Here is a 16,852-nt window from a genome sequence, read left to right as displayed (position 1 = left end):
TTTCAGGTATTTTCTGGCTGAAATTGAGGGAGCTGAGCAAAAATCTGAGTTAGGCTGAAAAAGGACTGCTGATGCTGTTGGATCCTGACCTCTCTGCCCTCGGAATGGATTTTTTGGAGCTACAGGAGACCAATTGACGCGCTCTTAATTGGGTTGGAAATTAGACATCCAGGGCTTTCCAGCAATATATAATAGTCCATACTTTGCGCGAAGATAGACGACGTAAACTGGCGTTCAACGCCAGTTTCATGCTGCTGTCTGGCGTCCAGCGCTAGAAACAGGTTACAAGTTGGAGTTCAGCACCCAAAACACGTTACAACCTGGCGTTCAACTCCAGAAACAGCCCAAGCACGTGAGAAGCTTTAGTCTCAGCCCCGGCACACACCAAGTGGGCCCCAGAAGTGGATTTCTGCACCAATTATCTTAGTTTATTCATTTTCTGTAAACCTAGGTTACTAGTTTACTATTTGAACAACTTTTAGAGACTTATCTTGTACCTCATGACATTTTCAGATCTAAATTACATACTCTTTGACGGCATGAGTCTCTAAACTCCATTGTTGGGGTGAGGAGCTCTGCAGCGTCTCAATGAATTAATGCAATTGTTTCTATTTCTCCATTCAAACGTGTGTGTGTTCCTATCTAAGATGTTCATTCGCGCTTAATTGTGAAGGAGGTGATGATCCATGACACTCATCACCTTCCTCAATCCATGAACGTGTGCCTGACAAACACCTCCGTTCTACATCAGATTGAACGAGCATCTCTTAGCTTCCTTAATCAGAATCTTCGTGGTATAAGCTAGAACTGATGGCGGCCACTCTTGAGGATCCGGAAAGTCTAAACCTTGTCTGTGGTATTCCGAGTAGGATTCAAGGATTGAATGGCTGTGACGCAGTTCAAACTCACGATTGCTGGGCGTGATGACAAATGCAAAAGGATCAATGGATCCTATTCCAACATGATCGAGAACCAACAGCTGATTAGCCGTGCTGTGACAGAGCATCTGGACCATTTTCACTGAGAGGATGGGAAGTAGCCACTGACAATGGTGACACCCTACATACAGTTTGCCATGGATGGAACTTTACAAACAATTGAGTTGAATATTATATTGCAGAAATTCAGAGGACAAAGCATCTCCAAAACTCCAACATATCCTCCATTAATAAAGTAACAATTACTTATTCCAAACACTTTTACTTCTTACAATTAAATCCAAATAATCTTATTGGCAGCCTGACTAAGATTAATAAAATAAACATAGCTTGCTTCAAACCAATAATCTCCGTGGGATCGACCCTTACTCACGTAAGGTATTACTTGGACGACCCAGTGCACTTGCTGGTTAGTTGTACGGATTGCAAATTCGTGCACCACTCTTACATCAACCCAAAGCCAGGAAATTGTGGAAGTAGCATCCAAAAGCCAACCCTACATGCCAATTACTTTAAACTAAAGCCCCAGCTCATCACCCTCGTTCAGAACAATTGTGCATTCAGAGTAAGCGCCCACGAATACCCCAATCAATATCTAACCACCTTCCTAAGGATATGTGATAATGTGAAGTTTAATGGTGTTCATCTAACACCTCTAGACTGCTTTTGTTCCCCTTTTCACTTAGGGATAAAGCATATAAATGGCTGGAATCTTTCTCGAAGGAGAGTTTAACAACGCGGGAGGAAGTGGTGAACAAATTCTTGGCGAGATTCTACCCTCCTCAAAGAATCAACAGGTTGAGAGCTGATGTACAAACCTTTAGGCAACAAGATGGTGAAACTCTCTATGAGGCATGGGAGAGGTTTAAGGACTTAACAAGAAGGTGCCCACCAGACATGTTTAATGAATGGATGCAGCTACACATTTTCTATGAGGGTCTTTCTTATGAATCAAAGAAGGCAGTAGACCACTCATCCGGGGGATCTCTAAACAAGAAAAAGACCATTGAAGAAGCCATAGATGTCATCGAGACTGTAGCTAAGAATGACTACTTCTATGCTTCTAAAAGGAGCAACACTCGAGGAGTGATAGAGCTAAACCATATGGATGCACTGCTGGCTCAAAACAAGATGATCACCAAGCAGTTAGCTGACCTTACCAAGAAGATGGAAGGAAACCAAGTTGCAGCAGTCACCACTTCATCATCAGCTCAAGAAGGAGTAAATACAGAGGAAGAGAGTGACTGGGAATAAGCCAACTATATTGGGAACTCACCTAGGCAAGCCCATGATCCATACTCCAAAATTTATAAACCTGGTTGGAAAAACCACCCAAACTTTGGGTGGGAAAATCAACAAGATCAAGGCCAAGATCAGAGACGTCACAACCCCAACAACAATGTAACTCACCAACATTCCACACAGAGATCATATCAACACCCACCCAACAGTACCTCTCAACATCTATATCAAAACCAAAATGGCACATCTCACCCATCTTACGTCAATTCACCATCATCATCCAAAGATAGACTCTCCAGAATTAAGACTCTAGAGTGTTCAAAGATGAAGTGCGAGCTAATATCAAAAACCAGGGAGACACCATCAAGAGGCTGGAGTCTCAAGTGGGATATCTCTCTCAGCAGATTCTCAAGCCTACTGATAGCTTCCCAAGTGACACAGAGAAAAACCCGAGAGATGGAAAGAATGCAAGATGATCACTATCAGTGATGAAGGGAGTGTGGAGGAACGGAACAAACCATTAGAACACTCTCAAGATATTCCAGTAGAGAAGCAAGAAGAGAGTGACCAAGAAACCAACCCCACACAAAGGAAGGAGCTAAGGGAGAAGAAGATTCTGAACCCATATGCACCTTTTCCCCAAAGACTCAATAGGGGTGTAGAAAGGAGAGTGTACTCAAGGTTCCTCGACATGTTTGCATCTCTCCATGTAAACATACCATTTATCAAGGCTCTCCAACAAATGCCCTCATACATTAAGTGTATGAAAGAGCTGCTGACCAAGAAAAATTCACTAAAGAGAGGGCAAACAATAGTGATGAATAAGGAGTGCAGTGCTCTCGTTCAAACAGAGTTTCCTACAAAGAGGAAGGACCCAGGGAGTTTTCACATCCCTTGTGCCATAGGAGAAATAAGGATTGATAAGGGACTCTGTGACCTGGGAGAAAGCATCAACTTAATGCCTTTATCCCTCATGAAGAAGCTTCAAATCAATGAGCTTACGCCCACGGATGTAATCATCAATTTGGCTGACAAAACTCAAAAACAAGCAATAGGAGTGGTTGAAAACGTGTTGGTAAAGGTTGGGAACTACTTCCTTCCCACAGACTTTGTTATCTTGGAGATGGAAGAGAGTCACCTCCATCCAATCATATTGGGAAGACCATTCCTAGCCATAGCCAGAGCACTTATAGATGTGGAGCGAAGAGAGCTAATACTGAGGATACATGATGAACAACTTACCTTCAATGTCTTCAAAATCTTACAAGAAGCAGATCAAGAAAACAACGAATCAAGGGAGGATCACAATAAGGCATTGGTGGAAGAAACAAGCACAGAAGCACAAATAATACACCTGAGAATCCCTTTGGTTGACAAATAATAGTTAGAAGACACAACAGCTAAGGAAACCCAAGAGGAGCTAAACCCACCGGAGTCATATGAGACCAGCAACAAAATTTCCATGGAAAAAGAGGCCACAAGGAGCAGGGTAGCATTAAAAGAAACAAGGAAGAAGGCACCAAGGGGATGGAGAAACAAGAAGATCCCTGCAGAGGATTTCTCTCTAGGGGATGAAGTAATCTCTACTCATTTCCCATCTATCCCACCTCATCTCCCCACCATTCCATCTTAGCTACCTCAAGTATACACCATCAGCAGAATTCTCTCCTTGGAACATGTGGAGATTATTAATAAAGCCAATGGAGATAGATTTACTGCGAGAGGGAAGATTTGAGGCATTACCAACCACCCTGACAAAGGCCAAACGTCAAGCTAATGACGCTAAAGAAGTGCTTCATGGGAGGCAACCCATGTTTTATATCCTTTCCTTTAGACCCTTAATAATAGTTAATAAAGAAAGGTTCATGAATTCCAAATCATCCTTGACAAACACTTAGATGAACCCTTGTATGCAACATATAGTGAACAACAAGTTTGGTGTTCAAGACACACTAAGAGGGCATGAACACAATTCATATCATGTCAATCTTAGAGCCTTAATCCACTCTTTCTAAACTACATGCTCACAAACTAAGTTTGGTGTCACCAATGTTGCATACGTGAACACTCAATCAGTCGGTTGGATTGCATTCATGAATAGCATTTAGTTATTTAAAAAAAGAAAAAAAATTAAAAAGTAGTTATTCCACTCTCTAACTTTTGCCGCCACCATTCAAACTCATTTTTTTCCTTTTTATCTTGTAGGAGAAATGAAGGGAAGATTGGATGAAATTGATGGGACAAATGAAGAAGGGGGTTCGGCCACTTCACAAGGGGGACTATACACACGTCTTCAAAGGGAGTACCTTGGGAAGTGTTGCCATGCAACATTGGAAGAAGGATATCCTTGGAGACCGAACTAAGAACCTCATAAAAGTGGTAATCCTTGTACTCATTTCATGCCAAACCCCAACCGTCCATCCTTAACCCATAAAGATTGATCCACACCTTCCACTTAGTCATTAACTTTCCACAAAAGTGGCTGATGAGCGGATAATTTATACATTTTTTGGCATTGTTTTTAGGTAGTTTTTAGTATGATCTAGTTACTTTTAGGGATGTTTTCATTAGTTTTTATGCTAAATTCACATTTCTGGACTTTACTATGAGTTTGTGTGTTTTTCTGTGATTTCAGGTATTTTCTGGCTAAAATTGAGGGACCTGAGCAAAACTCTGATAAGAGGCTGACAAAGGACTGCTGATGCTATTGGAATCTGACCTCTCTGCACTCGAAATGGATTTTCTGGAGCTACAGAACTTTAAATGGCGCGCTATCAATGGCGTTGGAAAGTAGACATCCAGAGCTTTCCAGCAATATATAGTTCATACTTTATTCGAGATTTGACAACGTAAACTGGCGCTCAACACCAGTTTCATGCTGCATTCTGGAGTCAAACGCCAGAAACACGTCACGAACCAGGGTTGAACGCCCAAAACACGTTACAACTTGGCGTTCAACTCCAAGAGAAGCCTCAGCTCGTGGATAGATCAAGCTCAGCCCAAGCACACACCAAGTGGGCCCCGGAAGTGAATTTATGCATCAATTACTTACCTCTGTAAACCCTAGTAGCTAGTTTAGTATAAATAGAACTTTTTACTAGTTTATTAGATATCTTTGATTGTATTATTCAATCTTTGGACGTTTAGTTCTTAGATCTGGGGGCTGGCCATTCGGCCATGCCTGGACCTTTAACTTATGTATTTTCAACGGTGGAGTTTCTACACACCATAGATTAAGGGTGTGGAGCTCTGCTGTACCTCAAGTTTTAATGCAATTACTACTATTTTCTATCCAATTCGATTTATTCCTGTTCTAAGATATTCGTTTCACTTCAACTTGATGAATGTGATGATCCGTGACACTCATCATCATTCTCACCTATGAACGCGCATGACTGACAACCACTTCCGTTCTACCTTAGACCGGGTGCATATCTCTTGGATTCCTTGATCAGAATCTTCGTGGTATAAGCTAGAATTGATAGCAGCATTCATGGGAATCCGAAAAGTCTAACCTTGTCTGTGGTATTCCGAGTAGGATTCCGAGATTGAATGACTGTGACGAGCTTCAAACTCCTGAAGGCTAGGCGTTAGTGACAAACGTAAAAGAATCACGGGATTCTATTCCAACCTGATTGAGAACCGACAGATGATTAGCCGTGCTGTGACAGAGCATTTGGACCATTTTCACTGAGAAGGTAGGATCTAGCCATTGACAACGGTGATGCCCTACATACAGCTTGCCATGGAAGGGAGTAAGAAGGATTGGATGAAAGCAGTAGGAAAGTAGAGATTCAATAGGGACAAGCATCTCCATACACTTGTCTGAAATTCCCACCATTGAATTACATGAGTAACTCTATCTTTATTTTTTGTTTATTTTATTATTTTTATTTAAACCAATAATCTCTTAAATTAGTTAAATCCACCTGACTGGGATTTACAAGATGACCATAGCTTGCTTCATACCAACAATCTCCGTGGGATCGACCCTTACTCACGTAAGGTATTACTTGGACGACCCAGTGCACTTGCTGGTTAGTTGTGCGGAGTTGTGACTAAGTGTAATTCACGTGTGAGAGCTACCAAGTCATTGGAGCCATTGTTGATGATCATAATTTCGTGCACCAAGTTTTTGGCGCCGTTGCCGGGGATTGTTTGAATTACAATTACGTGCAACCACAGCGCCAAGTTTTTCTGATCCGGCAACAACACCAAGTTTTTGGCGCCGTTGCTAGGGATTGTTCGAGTATGGACAACTGACGGTTCATCTTGTTGCTCAAATTAGGTAATTTTCTTTTTATTTTTCTTTCCAAAAAGTTTTCAAAAAAAAAAAATCATAAAATCATAAAAATAAAAAATATTTTGTGATTCTTGTTTGAGTCTTGTGTCAATTTTTAAGTTTGGTGTCAATCGCATGTTTTGAAAATCTCTTGCATTTTTTGAAAATTCATGCATTCATAGTGTTCTTCATGATCTTCAAGTTGTTCTTGGTAAGTCTTCTTGTTTGATCTTGATATTTTCTTGTTTTGTGTCTTTTATTGTTTTTCATGTGCATTCTTGCATTCATAGTGTCCATGCATTAAAGATTTCTAAGTTTGGTGTCTTGCATGTTTTCTTTGCATAAAAAATTTTTCAAAAATATGTTCTTGATGTTCATCATGATCTTCCAAGTGTTCTTGGTGTTCATCTTGACATTCATAGGGTTCTTGCATGCATCATGAGTTTTGATTCATAATTTTCATGTTGTGAGTCATTTTTGTTGTTTTTCTCTCTCATCATTAAAAATTCAAAAAAAAAATATCTTTTCCTTAATTTTCTCATAATTTTCGAAAATTTGAGTTGACTTAGTCAAAAAATTTTAAAATTAGTTGTTTCTTACAAGTCAAGTCAAATTTTCAATTTTAAAAATCCTATCTTTTCAAAACTTTTTCAAAAATCAAATCTTTTTCATTTTTATCTTATGATTTTCGAAAATTTAAAAATATTTTTCAAAAATATTTTTCTTAATTTTATCTTTATTTTCGAAAATTATGCTAATAATTAATGTGATTGATTCAAAAATTTGAAGTTTGTTACTTTCTTGTTAAGAAAGGTTCAATCTTTAAATTCTAGAATCATATCTTTTAGTTTCTTGTTAGTCAAGTAATTAATTTTAATTTTAAAAATTAAATCTATCTTATCTTGTCTTTTATATCATATCTTTTTCAAAATTTTATCTTTTTCAAAAATTTGATTTTAAAATATCTTATCTAACTTCTTATCTTCTTATCTTTTCAAATTTGATTTTAATATCTTTTTCAACTAACTATTTGACTTTTTGTTTGTTTCTTATCTTTTTCAAAACCACCTAACTACTTCTCCCTCTCTAATTTTCGAAAATATCTCACCTCTTTTTTAAAATTCTTTTTAATTAATTAACTAATTGTTTTAAAATTTTAATTTCAATTCTATCTCATCTTTAATTTTCGAAAATCATTAACTCCTTTTCAAAATTAATTTTCGAATTCTCTCTCTCATCTTCTTCTATTTATTTATTTATTTACTAACACTTCTCTTCACCTCTCTTCATCTCCAATCACTGCTTCTATCCTCACCCTTGTGTTTGGGTTCTTCTTCACTTTTATTCCTTTCTTCTTCTACTAATAATAAGGATCCTCTTTACTGTGACACAGAGGATTCCTCTTCTTTTCTTGTTCTCTTCTCTTTCATGTAAGCAGGAACAAGGAAAAAGGCATCTTTCTTGAAGCTGATCCAAAACCTGAAAGGACTCTGAAGAGGAAACTAAGAGAAGCGAAATTACAACAATCCAGAGGCAACCTTTCTGAAATTTTCAAACAAGAGAAGGAGATGGCAGCCAAACCCAACAACAATAATGCAAGGAGGATACTTGGTGATTTCACTAAACCAAAGTCCAAGTTTGATGGAAGAAGCATCTCAATTCCTGCCATTGGAGCAAACAATTTTGAGCTAAAACCTCAATTAGTTGCTTTGATGCAACAGAACTACAAGTTTCATGGACTTCCATCCGAAGATCCTTATCATTTTTTAACTAAGTTCTTGCAAATCTGTGAGACTGTCAAGACAAATAGAGTAGATCCTGAAGTCTACAGGCTCATGCTTTTCCCTTTTGCTGTAAGAGACAGAGCTAGAACACGGTTAGACTCACAACCTAAAGATAGCCTGGACTCCTGGGATAAGATGGTCACGGCCTTCTTGGATAAATTCTTTCCTCCTCAAAATTTGAGCAAGCTTAGAGTGGATGTTCAGACCTTCAAGCAAAAAGATGGTGAATCCCTCTATGAAGCTTGGGAAAGATACAAGCAGATGATCAAAAAGTGTCCTTCTGACATGTTTTCAGAATGGACCATATTAGATATATTCTATTATGGTCTATCTGAGTTTTCCAAAATGTCATTGGACCATTCTGCAGGTGGATCCATTCACTTAAAGAAAACGCCTGCAGAAGCTCAAGAACTTATTGATATGGTTGCAAATAACTAATTCATGTACACTTCTGAGAGGAATTCCGTGAATAATGGGACGCCTCAGAGGAAGGGAGTTCTTGAAATTGATGCTCTAAATGCCATATTGGCTCAGAACAAAGTGTTGACTTAGCAAGTCAACATGATTTCTCAAAGTCTGAATGGATGGCAAAATGCATCTAACAGTACTAAAGAGGCAGCTTCTGAAGAAGCTTATGATCCTGAGAATCCTGCAATAGCAGAGGTAAATTACATGGGTGAACCTTATGGAAACACCTATAATTCATCATAGAGAAATCATCCAAATTTCTCATGGAAGGATCAACAAAAGCCTCAACAAGGCTTTAATAATGGTGGAAGAAACAGGCTAAGCAATAACAAGCCTTTTCCATCATCTTCTCAGCAACAGACAGAGAATTCTGAGCAGAGCCCCTCTAATTTAGCAAATTTAGTCTCTGATCTGTCTAAGGCCACCTTAAGTTTCATGAGTGAAACAAGGTCCTCCATCAGAAATTTGGAGGCACAAGTTGGCCAGCTGAGCAAGAAATTAACTGAAACTCCTCCTAATATTCTCCCAAGCAATACAGAAGAGAATCCAAAAGGACAGTGCAAGGTCATTGATGTAATCAATATGGCCGAATGCACAAGGGAGGAGAAGGATGTGAATCCCAATGAGGAAGACCTCATGGGACGTCTCTCAAGCAGGAAGGAGTTCCCTCTTGAGGATCCAAAGGAATCTGAGGCTCATATAGAGACCATAGAGATTCCATTAAATCTTCTTCTGCCATTCATGAGCCCTGAAGACTATTCTTCATCTGAAGAGGATGAAGATGTAACTGGAGAGCAAGTTGCTCAATATTTAGGAGCTATCATGAAATTGAATGCCAAGTTATTTGGTAATGAGACTTGGAAAGGTGAACCTCCCTTGCTCATTAGTGAACTAGATACTTGGATTAAGCAAACCTTACCTCAAAAGAGACAAGATCCTGGAAAATTCTGAATACCCTGTACCATAGGCACCATGACCTTTGAGAAGGCTCTGTGTGACCTAGGGTCAGGCATAAATCTTATGCCACTCTCTGTAATGGAGAAGCTGGGGATCATTGAGGTACAGCCTGCCTTATTCTCATTACAATTGGCAGACAAGCCAGTAAGACAAGCTTATGGATTAGTAGAGGACGTGTTAGTAAAGGTTAAAGGCCTTTACATCCCTGGTGATTTCATAATCTTAGACACTAGGAAGGAAGAGGATGAATGCATCATCTTTGGAAGACCTTTCCTAGCCACAGCAGGAGCTGTGAATGATGTTAACAGAGGAGAATTAGTCCTTCAATTGAATGGGGACTACCTTGTGTTTAAGGCACACGACTATCCTTCCGTAACAAGGGAGAGTAAGCATGCAGAGCTTCTCTCAGTACAAAGTCAAACAGAGCCCCCATAGTCAAACTCTAAGTTTGGTGTTGGGAGGCCACAACCAAACTCTAAGTTTGGTGTTGAATCCCCACAACCAAACTCTAAGTTTGGTGTTGGGACTATACAACATTGACCTTATCACCTGTGTGGCTCCATGAGAGCCCACTGTCAAGCTATTGACATTAAAGAAGCGCTTGTTGGGAGGCAACCCAATTTTTATTTATCTAATTTTATTTTTATTTAACTGTTATTTTTTGTTTTAGTAGGTTCATGATCATGTGGAGTCACGAAAAAAATATTAAAATCAAAAACAAAATCAAAAACAGCAGAAGAAAAATCACACCGTGGAGGAAGGACTTACTGGCGTTTAAACGCCAGTAATGAGCATCTGGCTGGCGTTCAATGCCAGAACAGAGCATGGATCTGGCATTGAACGCCAAAAACAAGCAACATCCTGGCGTTCGAATGCCAGCAATGCACCTTGAGGAGAGCTGGCGCTGAATGCCAGAAACAAGCATGGAACTGGCGTTCAATGCCAGAAACATGCTGCACATGGGCGTTGAACGCCCAGAACATGCATCACTTCGGCGTTTAAATGCCAGAATTGCATGCAAAGGCATTTTACATGCCTAATTGGTGTAGGGATGTAAATCCTTGACACCTCAGGATCTGTGGACCCCACAGGATCCCCACCTACCATATTCTCCCCTCTTCTCAACATTCATCCTCTCTTTCCAATAAACACTTTCCCAAAAACCCTTCACCAATCACCTCAATCTCTCTTCCTAATTACCCCCTTCACCACTCACATCCTTCCACTCTTTCCCATAAACCCACCTACCTTCAAATTCAAATTTCTTTCCCTCCCAAACCCACCCTAAATGGCCGGACCTACCCCCTCTCCTCTCTCTATATAAACCCCTCCATTCTCCTTAATTTTCACACAACACAAACCTCTCTTCTCCTTCTTGGCAGAATACACCTCTCCCTTTCTCCTCCATATTTTCTTCTTCTTCTTCTTCTTTTCTTTCTTCTCTTGCTCGAGGGCGAGAAATATTTTAAGTTTGGTGTGGTAAAAGCATAAGCTTTTTGTTTTTCCATTACCATTAATGGCACCCAAGGCCGGAAAAACCTCTAGAAAAGGGAAAGGGAAGACAAAAGCTTCCACCTCCGAGTCATGGGAGATGGAAAGATTCATCTCCAAAGCCCATCAAGACCACTTCTATGATGTTGTGGCCAAGAAGAAGGTGATCCTCGAGGTCCCTTTCAAGATCAAGAAAAATGAGTATCCGCAGATCCGACATGAGGTCCAAAGAAGAGGTTGGGAAGTTCTAACCAACCCCATCCAACAAGTCGGAATCTTAATGGTTCAAGAGTTCTATGCCAATGCATGGATCACTAGGAACCATGATCAAAGTAAGAACCCGAACCCAAAGAATTATCTTACAATGGTTCGGGGGAAATACTTAGATTTTTGTCCGAAAAATGTGAGGTTGGCGTTCAACATACCCATGATGCAAGGAGATGCACGCCCCTACACTAGAAGGGTCAACTTTAGTGAAAGGTTGGACTAAGTCCTTATGGACATATGTGTGGAAGGAGCTCAATAGAAAAGAGACTCCAAAGGCAAGCCGGTTCAACTAAGTAAAAAGCTTGAGACTGAGTGGTTAAAGTCGTGATCTAAAGCAAAAAGAGTGTGCTTAAGAGCTCTGGACACCTCTAACTGGGGACTTTAGCAAAGCTGAGTCACAATCTGAAAAGGTTCACCCAGTTATGTGTCTGTGGCATTTATGTATCCGGTGGTAATACTGGAAAACAAAGTGCTTAGGGCCATGGCCAAGACTCATAAAAGTAGCTATGTTCAAGAATCAACATACTTAACTAGGAGAATCAATAACACTATCTGAAATTCTAAGTTCCTAGAGATGCGAATCATTCTAAACATCAAAGGAAAAAGTGAGATGCCAAAACTGTTCAGAAGCAAAAAGCTACAAGTCCCGCTCATCTAATTAGAACTAATATTCATTGATATTTTGGGATTTATAGTATATTCTCTTCTTTTTATCCTAATTTATTTTCAGTTGCTTGGAGAGAAGCAATAATTTAAGTTTGGTGTTGTGATGAGCGGATAATTTATACGCTTTTTGGCATTGTTTTTAGGTAGTTTTTAGTAGGATCTGGCTACTTTTAGGGATGTTTTCATTAGTTTTTATGCTAAATTCACATTTCTGGACTTTACTATGAGTTTGTGTGTTTTTTTGTGATTTTAGGTAATTTCTGGCTGAAATTGAGGGACCTAAGCAAAACTCTGATAAAAGGCCGACAAAGGACTGCTGATGCTGTTGGATTCTGACCTCTCTGCACTCGAAATGGATTTTCTGGAGCTACAGAACTATAAATGGCGCGATCTCAACGGCTTTGGAAAGTAGATATCCAGAGCTTTCCAGAAATATATAATAGTCCATACTTTATTCGAGATTAGATGACGTAAACTGGCGCTCAACGCCAGTTCCATGCTGCATTCTGGAGTCAAACGCCAGAAACACGTCACGAACCAGAGTTGAACGCCAGAAACACGTTACAACTTGGTGTTCAACTCCAAAAGAAGCCTCTTCACGTGTAAAGCTCAAGCTCAGCCCAAGCACACACCAAGTGGGCCCCGGAAGGGGATTTCTACATCAATTACTTACTTCTATAAACCCTAGTCGCTAGTCTAGTATAAATAGGATTTTTTACTATTGTATTCGGAGTCTTTGATTGTCAGGTCTTTTGACCATTCAGTCTTTTGATCACGTTAGGGGGCTGGCCATTCGGCCATGCCTGGACCTTCATCACTTATATATTTTTAATGGTGGAGTTTCTACACACCATAGATTAAGGGTGTGGAGCTCTGCTGTACCTCAAGTTTCAATGCAATTACTACTATTTTCTATTCAATTCAGTTTGTTCTTATTCTAAGATATTCTTTGCACTTCAACATGATGAATGTGATGATCTGTGACACTCATCATCATTCTCACCTATGAACGCGTGACTGACAACCACTTCTGTTCTACCTTAGACCGGGCGCATATCTATTGGATTCCTTAATCAGAATCTTCGTGGTATAAGCTAGAATTGATGGCGGCATTCATGAGAGTTCAGAAAGTCTAAACCTTGTCTGTGGTATTCCAAGTAGGATTCCAAGATTGAATGACTGTGACGAGCTTCAAACTCACGATTGTTGGGCGTGATGACAAACGCAAAAGAATCAAGGGATTCTATTCCAACATGATCGAGAACCGATAGATGATTAGCCGTGCCGTGACAGAGCATTTGGACCTTTTTCACTGAGAGGATGGGATGTAGCCATTGACAACGGTGATGCCCTACATACAGCTTGCCATGGAAAGGAATAAGAAGGATTGAAGGAAGGCAGTAGGAAAGCAGAGATCCAACAGGGACAAGCATATCCAAACACTTATCTGAAATTCCCACCATTGAATTACATGAGTAACTCTATCTTTATTTTCTGCTTTATTTATTATTCGAAAACTCCATAACATTTACTATCCGCCTAACTAAGATTTACAAGATGACTATAGCTTGCTTCATACCAACAATCTCCGTGGGATCGACCCTTACTCATGTAAGGTATTACTTGGATGACCCAGTGCACTTGTTGGTTAGTTGTACGGAGTTGTGACTAAGTGTGATTCACGTTTGAGAGCGCTACCAAGTTTTTGGCGCCATTGTTAATGATCATAATTTCGTGCACCAACCACGAAGATTCTGATTAAGGAATCCAAGAGATACACACTCGGTCTAAGGTAAAACGGAAGTGGTTGTCAAGCACGCGTTCATAAGGATAGATGATGATAAGTGTCACGGATCATCACATCCATCAGGTTGAAGTGCAGTGGATATCTTAGAATAAGAATAAGCTTGAATAGAATAGAAGAACAATAATAATTGTATTAATTCTTGAGGTACAGCAGAGCTCCACACCTTAATCTATGGTATGTAGAAACTCCACCATTGAAAATACATAAGTGATGGTCCAGGCATGGCCGAATGGCTAGCCCCTCTGAATGATCAAAAGACCAAATGGTCAAAAGACTTGACACTAGTATAATAGTAAAAAGTTCTATTTATACTAAACTAGCTACTAGGGTTTACAGAGATAAGTCTAAGTGCAGAAATCCACTTTCGGGGCCCACTTTGGTGTGTGCTTGGGCTAAGCTTGAGCTTGGGCCCACTTTCATTCTATTTGCAATAGCTTGAGTGTGTATCTCTTGGCCTCTTGGTCCACGATGCATGGTTGATTCTCCTAACAACAGAGTCTTCCATTCCGTGAGATCAGGGTCTTTGTGGTATAAACTAGAATCAATTCGCAGCCTTCTTGAGATCAGGAAAGTCTAAACCTTGTTTGTGGTATTCTGAGTAGGATCTGGGATGGGATGACTGTGACGAGATTCAAACTCACGAGTGTTGGGCACAGTGATAGTGCTCAAAAGAATCATTGGATCTTATTCCAACACAAGTGGGAACCGACATATGATTATCCCTACATAACCTGTAGCCGGACCATTTTCACTGAGAGGACGGACGGTAGCCATTGACAACGGTGATCCCCCAACATACAGCTTGCCATGGAAGGGAGTACGCATGACTGGACGAAGGCAGTAAGAAAGCAGAGATTTAGGAGAAATAAAGCATCTCCATACGCTTATCTGAATTTCCCACCAATGAATTACATAAGTATCTCTATCTTATTTTATGTCTTATTCATCTTTTAATCATCAAAACACCATAATCATTTGAATCTGCCTGACTGAGATTTACAAGATGACCATAGCTTGCTTCAAGCCGACAATCTCCGTAGGATCGACCCTTACTCACGTAAGGTATTACTTGGACAACACAGTGCACTTGCTGGTCAGCTGCACAGAGTTGTGAAGAAGTATGAGAATCATGATTCCATGTACCAGTGGTGCTTCCAAGTTTTCTTTCCTAGGGGGCATGCATAGGGTTTAAAGGGCTTGCATGGCTCTCTCCTTAGTTGTTAGAACGTGCATGAATGGAGTCTGCATGGCTCCCATCTTTGATTGCACTTCTTCTCTCTCTTCTATGAATGGGAATTGAGAGCCTTCCAACTCACTAGAGAGGGGTTCTCCTTCAAGAATTTCATGTACCAAAGGGTCAATTAAATGTATCTTCATTCAATCTTCTGGGTCACTTGGGTGTTGCATGGATTTGAAGACATTAAGTATCATTTATTCATCATGGACTCTTAAGGTCAGTTCACTCTTTTGCACATCAATCTGCGCTCTCCCAGTGGCTAAAAATGGTATTTCCAACATTATTGAAACATTGGGGTCTTCTTCCATGGCCAAAATAACAAAGTCAGTAGGGAATATGAATTTTCACACCTTCACCAACAAATTCTCAACAACTCCATAAGGGAATTTCAATGAACAATCATCTAGTTGGAGAGAAATTCTTGTTGGCTTCAACTCCTTTATTTGCATCTTTTTTATCAAGGAGAGTGGCATCAAATTGATGCTAGCCCCTAAGTCAAAGAGGGCTTTTCAATGGTGATCTCACTAATTGTGCATGGAATTAAGAAACTTTTAGGATCCTTTAACTTTTAAGGTAGGTCCCTCTGAATAATTGCATAGAATTCTTTGGTAAGGACCATGATCTCATCTTCCCTCTAATTCCTCTTCTTAACCAATAATTCCTTCATGAACTTTTCAAGAACTTGGATAATTGCTTGTCCTTGGTCTGTGATGACTTACATCATCTACCCTTTTTCTTGCATAAAAAGGACCATAAAAGAGGCATAATCTTATTTGATCATTATAAATCATGCCTTAACTGATGAATATTATAGTATATTGCTTTGAAATGAGTTTGTGTTGAATTTCAGGTGAAAAAGACATCAAAAAATAGGAAGAAAATAACAAAACAAGTGGGGCATGTGAAGCAGGCGTGCCACTTGGAACAAACGCCACAAAAATGTATTGGCGTGGCATGCCAGAAGCTGGGCGTGGCACGCTGGTATAACATTCCAGAGAGCAATAATGAAGACCATCAAAGGGGCGTGGCACGCCAGAAGCTGGACGTGGTACGCCAATCCATTACCTAGAAGAATCATCACTAGGGCTTGCCACTTTGTATCGAAGGCGTGGCATGCCAGCTCCAGAGTTCACTTGGGCATGCCAATTGAGGATCAAGGCATGGCACGCCAAGCCTAAAAGACCCACAATTGAATGGGCGTGCCACTTGAGCAACATGGCGTGGCACGCTGGTACAAAAGTCCAGAGAAGGGGCTGAAGGCAAATGAAGTCTGGGCGTGTCACGTGAACAACCAGGCATGGCATGCCAATGAACAAGAATACAATGCAAAAAAAGCTGGGCGTGCCACTTGGTATCAAAGGCGTGGCACGCCAGCTCAAGAAGTCCCACAAAGGCATGCCACTTGAGTGATGAGGCGTGGCACGCCAGCACTTAAGGAAGCCAAACAAAGCTGTGCGTACCACTTGGTATCGAAGGCGTGGCACGCCAGCTCAATCATCCCACTTTGGCGTGCCACTTGAACATCCAGGCGTCGCACGCCAACCTTTGGGACCAAGGCAAATGAAGGGCGTGACACGCCAGTCTCATGGCGTGGCACGCTGGTAGTGTTTTCCAGAGATGAAGGAGAGAAGCCAATGAACTGGGGCGTGCTACTTGGATGACGAGGCGTGGCACGCCAGCAAGAAGATAATGCATTCAGAGGGGCATGGTACG

The 16,852-nt window shown here is 40.5% G+C and overlaps 2 non-coding genes across 2 annotated transcripts; both read right to left on the bottom strand.

The window, feature by feature from the left end:
- Positions 1-1,733: 1,733 nt before the first annotated feature.
- Positions 1,734-1,837, bottom strand: LOC112714429 (small nucleolar RNA R71). Its single transcript, XR_003159252.1, has one exon. It is a non-coding gene; the product is annotated as a small nucleolar RNA R71 (small nucleolar RNA).
- Positions 1,838-8,429: 6,592 nt separating this feature from the next.
- LOC112714410 (small nucleolar RNA R71) lies at positions 8,430-8,533 on the bottom strand. Its single transcript, XR_003159239.1, has one exon. It is a non-coding gene; the product is annotated as a small nucleolar RNA R71 (small nucleolar RNA).
- Positions 8,534-16,852: the final 8,319 nt, after the last annotated feature.

Source organism: Arachis hypogaea, chromosome 1, assembly GCF_003086295.3.
Source record: "Arachis hypogaea cultivar Tifrunner chromosome 1, arahy.Tifrunner.gnm2.J5K5, whole genome shotgun sequence".
NCBI classification, from domain to species: domain Eukaryota; kingdom Viridiplantae; phylum Streptophyta; class Magnoliopsida; order Fabales; family Fabaceae; genus Arachis; species Arachis hypogaea.
The sequence above is the reverse complement of the archived record's forward strand: the minus strand, read 5'-3'. Positions and strand labels throughout refer to the sequence as shown.